We start from the raw sequence: 12,580 nt of genomic DNA, 5'->3' as shown, positions 1-12,580 counted from the left end.
TCAATGATTTAGACAATGATATTAATGTATATGTGGCTAAATTTGCCAATTATAGGTGGAGGAGCAGGTAGTGTTGAAGAAACAGAGAGACTTAGATAGTTTAGGGGAATGGGCATGGAAGTGGCAAATGAAATACAATGTTGGAAAGTGTATGGTCATGCACTTTGGTGGAAGAAATAAATGGGCAGTTCATTATTCAGATGGGAAGAGAATTCAAAATGCAGAGATGCAAGGGGACTTGGGAGTTCTTGTGCAGGATACCCTGAAGGTTAACCTCCAGGTTGAGTTGGTTGTGAAGAAGGTAAATGCAATGTTGGCATTCATTTATAGAGGTAGAGAATATAAGAGCAGGGATGTGATGTTGAGGCTCTATAAGGCATTCATGAGACCACACTTGGCAGTATTGTGTGCAGTTCTGGGCTCCTTATTTTAGAAAAGATATCCTGACATTGGAAAGAGTCCAGAGAAGATTCATGAGAATGATTCAAGGAATGAAATGGTTACCGTATGAGGAACGTTTGGAAGCTCTTGGGCTGTATTCTCTGGAGTTCAGGAGAATGGGGGGAGGTTCTCATAGGAACATTCCAAATGTTAAAAGGCCTGAACATGTTAGATATGACAAAGTTATTTCCCATGGTAGGGGATTCTTGGACAAGAGGGCACGACTTCAGGATTGAAGTCCTTTTAGAACTTAGATGCAGAGAAATTACTTTAGTCAGAGGCTGGTAGCTCTGTGGAATTTGTTGCCACAAGTGGCTGTGGAGAGCAAATCATTGGGTGTATTTTAGGCAGAGATCGATAGGTTCTTGATTAGCTAGGGCATCAAAGGGTATGGGGTGAAAACAGTGGAGTAGGGATGACTGGAAGAATTGGATTGGCCCAGGATTGAATGGCGGAGCAGACTCGATGGGCTGAATGGCCTACTTACCCCTATATCTTATGGTCTTATTGCCTTATATTTCATGTGCATACATTTGTCTAAATGTCTTTTCAATGGTGTATGTTACGTACCCCGTAACGGGTTAAAAGAACCAGCAGAAATGGAACTCACCTGGAGTCTGGTTTTGCTGTTTACTGACACTATTTTTATTAGTAACTATGCAATACAGTAATATCAAACTAGATAAGTCGAACAGGTTAGCAGAGTTTATGCATAAATAGGTGTGGAAATATAAACCCAAACTTCTTCAAGCTTAGGTGGAAAATGGTACAGTCTTACAATGGTAGGTCAACCAAGTCGGTTCAGTTCGTGTTATTGAGTTGATTAGAATTGAGGAGAGAGGTAGATGGTTTGTTGTCCACGTAAGCTGATGCCATCGATTCTTCCCGTTGTCCTCCGAAACTTCCAAGTTAGCCAAACTTGACCAACTTAAAGAGCGCTGTCTTCGAGTGATAATCTACCAAAACAGGCAAGGGTTAGACACACTGGTAGACTCCACAGTGTCACTCTTTCACGCACTAACAATCACAGATCAATTCCTCTTAATCAATCCTCAGTCCCACACTTTTGGGCACCTGAAAGTGTAGTGGTAATTTCGCCACACCTTAGTGCGTCTGCCTGTCCCGCGAAACAAGTGACCATGCTGGTTTAAATACGGTTGTGCCGAACACCAGCTGTCCATCATGTATCTCCTCCCTTCTATCACCATAGTGGTACACGAGCTGCTCGGTGCCTCTCTCTCTCTGAATCAGCTACACGCTCTCTCTCTCTTTTTAAAGGCACAGTCCATAATGAATAACTCAGGATATTGTCACATGTAGTTACCTGCCGCTGTCACCTCCAGTGGCAGCTCGTTTGATACACTCATCACCTTATCTGTGTAAACATCGCCCTCAGGGCCCCTTTCATTTTTCCCCTCTTGCCTCACTTCCACAAACGTACTAACCACGCACCTACCCTCTCATGGAATTCATTAACATGAATATCAAGCAGAATGGAGGAAGCAACGATGCCTGTGGTTCGACTCTGGTATCGGACATCCAGTGTGAAAAACAACCCTCCACCACCATCCTCTGCCTCCAACCACAAACCAATTTTGTATCAGCTTACCCAGGATCTCATCACAGGGGCTGTTCCTGTGGGGTAAAGTTCAGTATTTGATGTTCAAATTATCTCAGCAAAGCCCCAGCAACTTCTTCCTTGGCTTCCCCACAAGGTCTGTGGATGGACTTGATCAGGCCCCAGGAGCTTATCCAGTTTTATGTGTTTAATACTTCCAGCATCATCACTTGTTTGTCATGTTTCAGGACAATACTATTTATTCTCCTCCCTAAATTTCCCAGCTTCCATTCCCTTCTCCACAGTAAGCATAGACGAGGGGAACCAAACCTCACTCATCCCTCTTTGCTCCACACACAGACACTGCAGGGGAACTTTTCTCTCACTATTTCTCTTCAGATCAATGGACAGACTGAACTGAGGGAGGACAGAAAGGGCCGGGGAGTAAATAGAGGTGTGGAACAGGAGGGTAAACAGACATCTTGTGAGTGAGGATCCTGAACAGGGTTTGGAGGGGTTTGGGATCAGCATGTTCCTGTTAGAGTGAAGGTCAGCACTGATGGGCTGAGGGAACCCTGGCTGACGAGGGTTATTCAGATTCTGATCCGGAAAATGATGGAGTTGCTTGTCAGGTGAAAGTAACTGGGATGAAGCGATTCCCTTGTGAAATGGAAGGAATGTTGGAGTACACTGAAGAGGGAAATCGGGAGGGCACAAGGAACACAGAAGATAACTTCAGCAGATTCTATGAATCTGTTGGAAGAAAAAGAGTAATTCGTGATATGTCCCTTGACGGATCAGTTTGAAGCTGGGGATTTCAATGAGGAGAATAGTAATGTCCTGAAACATAACATCCTGTTTCAACTTTGACCCTCTCACGTTAAAGCTTTATCCTCTACATAGTGTCCTCAGGGAGATTACACTGCTGGGCCTGTCTCAAAGTGAGAAGAATAAGAAGTGGTCTGACTGAGACAGAGACAGTCTCACAGGGTATTGACAGAGCAGAGGCAGGAAGGATGTTTCACCTGGCTGGTGTGTGGAACCACAGTTCATAGACTCAGAATAACAGGTCTCCTCAGCAGGACTGAGATGAGAAATTTCCTCACCCAGAATGCAGTGAAACTTTGGAATTCTGTCCACAAGGTTTCTTGATTTCTGGGGCTCCGTAATGATGGGGATGGCACAGGAAAGTGGCGCTGAGGTCAAAGATCAGATGTTCTGAGTGAAGGACAGGACAGACACAAAGGGCCAAATAGCCACATCTGTTGTTATTTCTTAATACATACATCTACATTTGTGCCATTTAATATTTTGGCCTTCTGTCTGTTGGATTACACAAGGGTAACCAATGCACTCTGTGTAGAGCATCCTCTCTACCTCATGTTTACTGTATTCAGTCCAAAGTTCAAAGTAAATTTCAACAAAGTCCAACAATCACAATAGAATCAATGAAAGACTGCACAAACAGGGCAGACAACCAGTGTGCAAAAGACAACAAACTGCAAATACAAGGAGAAAGGAAAACAAGAAGAATAAATAAATATATATATAATATATATGCAATAAATATCAAGAACATGAGATAAAATGTACTTGAAAGTGAGTCCATAGGTTGTGTGAACAGTTCAGTGATGGGGCGAGTGAATTTGAAGTTATCTGAACCAGATCATGTGAGTCCTGATAGCAGCAGTGAGAAGAGATCATGAGCTGGGTGGTGGGGTGTGCAGCTTTCCTGCAACAATGGTCTGTGTAGATGTGCTCAATGCTGGGGTATTGGTGATTCCATACCAGACTGTGATGCACGCAGTCAATATGCTCTCCACCACACACCTATATAAGTCTGTCAAGGTTTTAGATTTTGTGCTAAATCTTGGAACATTGAACATGGAACACAGAACAATACAACACAGGAACAGGCCATTCGGCCCACAAGTCTGTGCTGAACATTGTGCCAATTCAATCTCATCCCATCTACCTGTACATGGTCCACAACCCTCCATTCCCTGTCTGTTCATGTGTCTGTCTAAATGCCACTGAAATGTTGTTGTATCTGCTTCCACCACCTCCCCTGACAGCACGTTCCAGGCACCGACCATTCTCTGTGTAAAACAAACTTGCCTCATCAATCTCCTTTAAACCTTCTCCTCTCACCTTATATTTACTCCCAGTAGTATTTGACATTCCCACGCTGAGGATAAAGAGACTCTGACTGTCTATAATGCCTGTGTTAGCTGTTGCTGACTTTTCTCTCGACAGCTGCTGATTCACCGTGTTTCCAAACTTCTGTACCCTGTGTAACGCCCTGGGTCACATTTTCACTGTTCTGCTGTAGGTATTTCATTCAGCAGCTCTGTACGATCAGTCTGTTTCGCTCTCAGCCTGTTTGGGTTATTGTTCAAGATAAGGGATGATGAGGAATGTGTGTCATCCAGTCAGGATGGTGGAACTAGGGGGAGGTTTTTCTGGTGACGGACACTAAAGTTGGGCTTGGGGCTCTTGTTCGGCCGTAGATGAAGAGAGAAGACGCTGGAGAGAACAGGTCGTAAGATTTGATCCGATGAGGGACCGTGATTCGATGAAGCCAAGTGCCGAGACCGATTGAGGATCGGTGAATGTGGTGAAACGGTGAGCTCCAACTTGTGCACATTTGACTGTTTAATTAAAATGGCCCTTCTCTTTTTGTTTTTCTTTACTAACCCTTTAGTTAAGATTCATAAACATATTTCCTTTGTTCGAATGCAGTGTACTGTCTGTTACCCCGTGGCACTAATATCTAACAGGGTAGCAAATTACACAGCATCCACACAAACCGGGGTTTTGGGTGGGAGAGCTGTCTCAATCTCACAAGTTTGACGGGACCGGACATTGTCTTCCCGAGACTTACACAGACAAGGGTTTCGCTTGTGATCCCCTCAGTCTGTGATGCTCCCTCCCTGGTAAGGACCGGGGGGGGGGGTGTACCAGAGTAATTCCCCACAACTCCTGCTGGACAGTGGGGAGCGGCGAGTGTGCACTTGGCATCTATTGACACATTCTGTCCCGACTGGGTGAAAGCCGAGTGTGAGAGCGAATAACTGGAGCAATTCCGCCACCTGCTGGCTGGACAGGGTATAAAAATGATATTTAAGATTCATTCTGTGTTATTTTCTGATTCAGCTCAGGGTATTGACATATGCATTCACAGATAAAGCAGATGCTGCACACGTGTTCAAGACCACAAGAAAACACCTCGTTAGAACCAGCACAAATGCAATACAGATAGAAAAATCAAAAGTCTACAGGAGTTGCGGTACAGAATCAAATTAATTCTTATCATTCACTGAGCCGATCTCTGCAATGTCAGAAGGGCGGCACAGATCCGACAATTTTTCTCACAGCTCCACGTCCCTAGTCCCCATCCCTTCATCTCTCTCTTCTCTAAGTCTCAGCACTAACACCGGTGATCTAGCGTCAGACAAAACTCTCCCATTGCACAAAGAAAATGCCACTTTTTATACCACTTAAGATTCCATCAAAGCATAACATGATCATCACCCCAGTATTTTTCCGTAGCTTGGTGGTTCCAGCTACACCCTCTAATCTATAATGACCTTCAGCTCAGACACAGAATTTAGGAAGAAGGTCCGGTTCAGAACAAGTGAGACCGGACCTTTGGAGCCGGGCCATATGTGGTGAAGTCAAGAAAGGAAATGGAAATCAGGAGTTGAATGTTTTCCACACTGTGACGTACAATGTCCAGTCCTGTGGTGACTCCTGCAGCCACATCTTTGTCCCCGCCACAGCATCAGTCTCCTCACAGCAGATTCTCTCCACATCCCGTGTTTCATACCATTAACTGATTTAATAGTTGATATAAATTTACCTTTCACCACCGTTTTTACACCTCTGACTACCTTCAGTCCTCGAGCTAAATAAAACGAGCTTTTGGAGGACACCGAGGGTCAGGCAGCATCTGTGGAGAGAAATGGACAATCGACATTTCAGTTTGTGATCCTTCACCTGGACTGTCTCAATCCGGAATATCTTCTGTCCATTTTTCTCCACAAATGCTGTCTGACCCGCTGAGTTCCTCAGCAGCTGTATTTTCCGTCCAGATTCCTGCATCTACAGTCTCTGTGTCTCTCTTTTCATAAGAACTTAGGAAATAGGAGCAGGAGTAGGCCATCCGGCCCATCGAGCCTACCCCACCATTCTATAAGGTCATGGCTGATCTGTCCGTAAACTCAGCTCCATCTACCTGCCTTTTCCCCATAATTCTTAATTCCCTTACTATGTAAAAACCTATCTAACTGTATCTTTAATATGTTTTGTGAAGAAGCCTCAACTGCTTCCCTGGGCAGAGAATTCCACAGATTCACCACTCTCTGAGAAAAACAGTTCCTCCTCATCTCCATCCTAAATCTCCCTGCTCTCGAATTCAGTCCCTCTAGCAATGAAGGCCAACATTCCCTTTTGCTTCTTAATAACCTGCTGTACCTGCAAGCCAACTTTTTACTATTCATGAACAAGCACTCCCAAGTCCCTCTGCACAACAGCATGCTGCAATCTTTCACCATTTAAATAATAATCTGCTCTTCTAATATTCCTTCCAAAGTGGACGATCTCACAGTTACCAACGTTGTATTCCATCTGCCAGACCTTGGCCCACTCACTTAACCTATCTATATCCCTCTCAGACTCTCCACATCCTCTGTACAATTTGCTTTTCCACTCAGTTTATTGTCATCAGCAAATTTTGCTACACTACACTCAGTCCCCTCTTCCAAATCATCAGTGTAAATGGTAAACAGCTGCGGGCCCAGCACCGACCCCTGCGGCACCCCACTCACCACTGACTGCCAACCAGAGAAACACCCAGTTATACCAACTCTCTGCCTTCTATTGGTTAACTAATCCACTGTCTATGCCACAGCACTTCCTCCGACTCCATGCATCCGTATCTTATTTATAAGTCTCTTGTGCATCACCTTATCAAACGCCTTCTGGAAATCCAAGTATCCACCTGATCCCCTCTATCCACTGCACTCATTATGTCCTCAAAGAACTCCAGTAATTTTGTCAAACAGGACCTGCCCTTTCTGAATCCATGCTGTGTCTGCCTAATGGAACCACTTCTTTCTAAATGTTTCGCTATTTCTTCCTTAATGACAGCTTCAAGCAATTTCCTGACTACAGATGTTAAGCTAACTGACCTATACTTGCCCGTTTTTTGCCTACATCTTTTTTTAAAAAGTGGTATAACATTTGCTGTCTTCCAGTCCGCTGGGACCTGCCCAGAGTCAAGAGAGTTTTGATAAATGATTACCAACGCGTCTACTATAACCTCCGCCAATTCCTTCAGCACCCTGGGATGCATCCCATCAGGACCAGAGGACTTATCTGCCTTCAGGCCCTCTAGTTTGCTCATCACTATCTCTTTAGTGACAATGATTTTATCGAGGTCCTAACCTCCCATTTCGTCCATGACATCCTTCTTTGGCATATTAGATGTGTCCTTCACTGTGAAGACCGACACAAAATAGTCATTCAATGCCTCAGCCATTTCCTTATCACCCAATATCAATTTCCCCTTCTCGTCTTCCAAGGGACACATGAGCTTGTAATTTGATACTATCTTTTATTTCCTTATTTATTCAAAGCTGGCTGTCCCCACACTTCAACCTCCTGCCACGCTACCGGGGATAGGGTCCTTTTGTCCTCACCTACCACCCCGCCAGCCTCCGCGTCCAGCACATAATTCACCGAAACTTCCACCACCAAGCACATCTTCCCACCACCACCTCCGTAGGCTTGCTGCCTCCCGCAGGGATCGCTCCCTACGTGCTTCCATTCTCCATTCTTCCCTCCCCACAGATTTCCCTCCTGGCCCTGGCACTTTTCCTTGCAAGCGGAGCAAGTGCTACATCTGCCCCAACACTTCCTCCCTCACTACCATTCAGGGCCCAAAGCAGTCCTCCCAGGTGAGGCGACACTTCACCTGTGAGTCTGTTGTGGTCATTTGCTGTGTTTGGTGCTCCCGATGTGGCCTCCGACGTAGTTTGGGAGACCGCTTCGCCGAGCGTCTACACTCCGTCCTCCAGAAGAAGTGGGATCTCCCAATGGCCCCCATTTTAATTTTACTTCCCATTCTCGTTCTGATATGGTCTCCTACACTGTCGTGATGAGGCCACATTTAGGTAGGAGGACCATCAACCACCTTATATTCTGTTTGGGTTGCCTCCAACCTGATAACATGAACATTGATTTGTCAAAGTTCCATTAATGGTTTCCCAACACACCCCCTCTCCATTTTCCATCTCCTTTTCCCTCTCTCACTATATCTCCTTGCCCGTCAATCGACTCCCTCTGGGGCTGCCCGCTACCCCCACCCCTTCCAGGTTTCACCTATCACCCGGTGTTTCTCCTTTCCCTTCCCCCACCTTTTAAATCTTCTCCTCAGCTTTTTCCTTCCGGCCGAAGAGTCTTCGGCCCAGAAGATGACTGTCTATTTTTCCATAGATGCTGAGTTCCTCCAGCACTTTATGTGTAAAGCTCGTATTTCACCCGCAGATTCTCTTGTTTGTCAATTGAAATTGAAGGCGCGTCGTTGTAAGTAGAGCTTGGAAGAACCACAGATGGATGGGAATGTTCTTCATCAACCCTCTCCCCTATAGAGAAATCATATTCTATCATTTGCATTAGAAATCAGGGGAGAGCGCGAACGCAGTCCCCCACTACCACAAATTTTGCAGTCGAATATCCCGCATTTGGGGACATCGCAGGCCTCAGCACACCCGAAGTGCAATGGGATAGCCTCATCCTGGGAGAACCTTTTTTTTTCTCCAAAAATACTTTAATCAGAAATATTACAAAATAAAGTTATTTACATAAAAACTATTCGTTGACTCTGAGTCCTTATTTAATAAATAAAGTTATTTACAATAAATTTATGCGTTGACTCTCAGTCCATATACAAATGAAAGATGTTTACAATAAACGTTCGTTAACTCTCAACCCTTAGTCAAGAATTAAGATTATTTACAATAAAATTATTAACAATAAAAACAGGCGTTGGCTCTAATTTCTTTTCCAAAGTTACATTTCCAGCCACTCCTGGGGCACCATGTTGATTCATCTGTCCACACCGCTGATGAGGGTAGGTCTCCTCCCCAGCCGACCCCTCCAACTCCCACGGGTGATGAACCTTAAACTGTGGTCCTTCCCCACCGGGCCTTCGCGGTGGCCGCACCAAGATGAGTGCATCCCTCAGCACGTACTCCTGCAGGCGAGAGTGAGCCAGTCGGCAGCATTCAGTCACGGACATCTCCACGTGCTGGTAGATCAGCAAGTTTGGGGCAGGCCAAAGCGCGTCTTTCACCGAATTGATGATCTGCCAACAGCACTGGATGTTTGTCTCCGTGTGCGTCCCCGGGAACAGCCCGTAGATCACGGAGTCCTCGGTTACGCTGCCGCTGTGCATGAATCTTAACACCGTCCCTTCCATCCTCCTCCACACCTTCTTCGCGAACCCACAGTGTGCAAAGAGGTGAGCCACCGACTCCTCCTCACTGCAGTCCTCCCGTGGGCAACGGGGTGTGGAGGAGCCGTTCCGGGCGTACAGGAGGGATCTGACTGGGAGGGCCCCTCTCACCGCCAGCCAGGCGAGGTTTTTGTGCCTGTTGGTGAGATATGGCGATGAGGCATTTTGCCAGATGAACTGGACGGTCTGCTCAGGGAACCACCCAACTGTGCCCATCACGTCCTTCTCCGGGAGTGCCTACAAGGCATTACGTGCCGACCACTGACAAATGGCCTTGTGGTCAAATGCGTTGGTCTTGAAGAACTTTTCTACGAAGGACAGGTATGGAGGCAACGACCAGCTGACAGGGGTGTTGCGCGGGAAAGGGGCCAGACCCATCCTTCGTAGCCAGGGCGACAGGTAGAAGCTGGGCACATGGTGGTACTTTGTGCCCACGTATCTGGGATCCACGCACAGCCTGATGCAGCCACGCACGAAGCTAGCCATCAGGGTGTGGGCGATACTGGGGACGTTTTTGCCCCCATTGTCCAGGGACTTGTGTATGACGGTCCGTCTGACCCACTCCATCTCCAGACGAATCTGAAGACAGCTTGGGTGATTTCCGAACTGTAGGAGCGGTGGACGGGCCACACCTGCGCCAAGTACAGCAGCCCTGAGAGCACCTCACACTTGATGACCAGGTTCTTGCACATTATCGATAGGGAGCGCCCTCCCCACAGTCCCAGTTTCTGTTTCATCTTGGCAGTCCGCTCCTGCCAGTTCTTGTTGCACGCCTCCGCCCCTCCGAACCAGATCCCCAACACCTTCACGTGGTCAGACCTGATGGTGAAGGGGACACTGGATCGGTCGGGCCAGTAGCCGAAGAGCATGGCTCCGCTCTTCGTGCGGCTGACCCTGGCCCCCGACGCTAGCTCGAACTGTTCGCAGATGCCAATCAATCTGCGAACTGACCTCGGATCAGAGCAGAAGACGGTGACGTCGTCCATGTACAGAGAGGTTTTCACTTGGGTCCCTCCACTGCCTGGCAGCATCACCCCTCTTATGCCCTCATCCCTCCTGATGGCTTCGGCGAAGGGTTCAATGCAGCACATAAACAAGACAGGGGAGAGGGTACAGCCCTGCCTGACTCCAGACCTGATGAGGAAGCTGTCTGTTTCCCACCCGTTGACCTGGACTGCACTACGGATGTCTGTGTAGAGCAGTCTGATCCAATTCCGGATTCCTTCCCCAAATCCCATTTTGGAGAGCACGTCCGCCATGTACGTGTACTATATCCTGTCGAAGGCTTTCTCCTGATCCAAACTGACGAGGCAGGCGTTTACCCCCCTGTCCTGCAAGTAGGCGATGGTTTCCCTCAGCAGCGCGAGGCTATCTGAGATCTTCCTGCCCGGTACAGCACAGGTTTGGTCTGGGTGGATCACCTGTCCCAGAGCAGACTTGACCCTGTTGGCGACAGCCTTGGACAGGATCTTGTAATCTGCATTCAGGACATAGATGGGTCTCCAATTCTTAATGTTCTCCCTTTCCCCATTCTGCTTGTAGATGAGGGTGATGATACCCTTCCTTATGGACTCTGACATGCAGCCGGCCAGAAGCATAGCGTTGTACACTTCCAGCAGGTCAGGGCCTATCCAGTTCCACAGAGCCGAGTACAACTCAGCCGGTAGGCCGTCGCCTCCGGGAGTCCTGTTCGACCCAAAGGAACGGATGGAGCCTGTCAGCTCTTCCAGGGTTAGTGGCTGATCCAGACTCTCCCGCTTGCCGTCGTCTAAGACCTGCGTGCTGGACGACAGGAAGTTGCGGGAGGCTGTGGATTCTGTGGCCTTTTCGTCGTACAGACCGGTATAGAAGGACTTGCAGATCCTCAGTATGCCTGTCTGCGAGGACGCGACTGAGCCATCCTCTTCCTTAAGGTTGCGGATCACAGAGCTCCCCCTGTGCACCTTTTGGAAGAAGAAGCGTGAGCACGTCTCGTCCTGCTCCACGGTTTGGACCCTTGATCGGAAGATGATCTTGGAGGATTCGGTGGCGAGGTGCTGGGCTTGCCGGCTCTTCACCTCTCGCAACTCCTTCCTGACATCCACCCCCTTCGACTGCAGAAGGAGAAGTTGCTGCAACTCTGTCTGGAGTTTACGCAGTTCCCTCTGCTCCTGCCTTGCTTTCTGGATACTCTTGCGAATGAAGAACCTCTTAATGTTCTCCTTGGTGGCTTCCCACCAGTGAACGTGGGAATCAAAGAAGGCTTTCAAGGTTCTCCAACCTGTGTGCTCCCTCCCTAGTTCCTTGATGTTCTCTGGGGTCAGCAGCTTAACATTCAGCTTCCACGTCCCCCTGCCTGCCTTCCGGTCCTCCCGTAAGAGACAGGCTGCTCTCAGAAGGCAGTGGTCAGAGAAGAACATCGGCCTGACGTCGGTGGACCTGACCGTGAGGGACTCTGAGAGGAAAAGGAAGTCGATCCGGGAGCGGGCTGAGCCGTCCGATCGTGTCCAGGTGGCTTGTGGCTGTGCTCCACCTGTGGGGGTGCCAAAGGCGTTGCACAGCTTAGCTGTCTTCACCGTTTCCCTCAGGAGTCTAGAGGTACTGTCCAGCCTGCCATCGGCGCTGCCGGGTCCTCCAGCCGCATCAATGGTCCAGTTGAAGTCTCTGGCCAGAACGACCGGCTGGGGCGTCACCAGCAGCTTTGGGAGCTGCTTGAAGACGGCCAGCCGCTCGCTCCGCACGGGGGAGGCGTACACATTGACCAGCCGGAGCGGAGTGCCCCGGTATTTGACATCTGCTACCAGGAGGCGCCCCGCAACCACCTCTTTAACTTGGGTGATTGAGAAGTTGCCTCCCCGCAGCAGAATCCCCAGGCCGGAAGCGCGACAATCATTGCCCCCCGACCACACCGACAAACCCTCTGACCCCCACCATGACCACCGTCGATAACTCCTGAGGTGCGGCAGGCCGCACTCCTGGAGGAAGGTCACGTCGGCATTCACAGTGTTCAAGTACCGAAGCGCGGCTAGTACTCTTCACACTGCGAACGTTTGGAATTATAATCTGTCATTTGTATTAGAAAT

General features: G+C 48.2%; 1 non-coding gene across 1 annotated transcript; it reads right to left on the bottom strand.

Annotated features, from left to right (window-relative positions):
- Nucleotides 1–8,684: 8,684 nt before the first annotated feature.
- On the bottom strand, nt 8,685–8,845 carry LOC140198523 (U1 spliceosomal RNA). The gene has a single exon (XR_011886188.1). It is a non-coding gene; the product is annotated as a U1 spliceosomal RNA (small nuclear RNA).
- Nucleotides 8,846–12,580: the final 3,735 nt, after the last annotated feature.

This window comes from Mobula birostris, chromosome 5 (genome assembly GCF_030028105.1).
Source record: "Mobula birostris isolate sMobBir1 chromosome 5, sMobBir1.hap1, whole genome shotgun sequence".
In the NCBI taxonomy this organism is placed as follows: Eukaryota; Metazoa; Chordata; class Chondrichthyes; order Myliobatiformes; family Myliobatidae; genus Mobula; species Mobula birostris.
The sequence above is the reverse complement of the archived record's forward strand: the minus strand, read 5'-3'. Positions and strand labels throughout refer to the sequence as shown.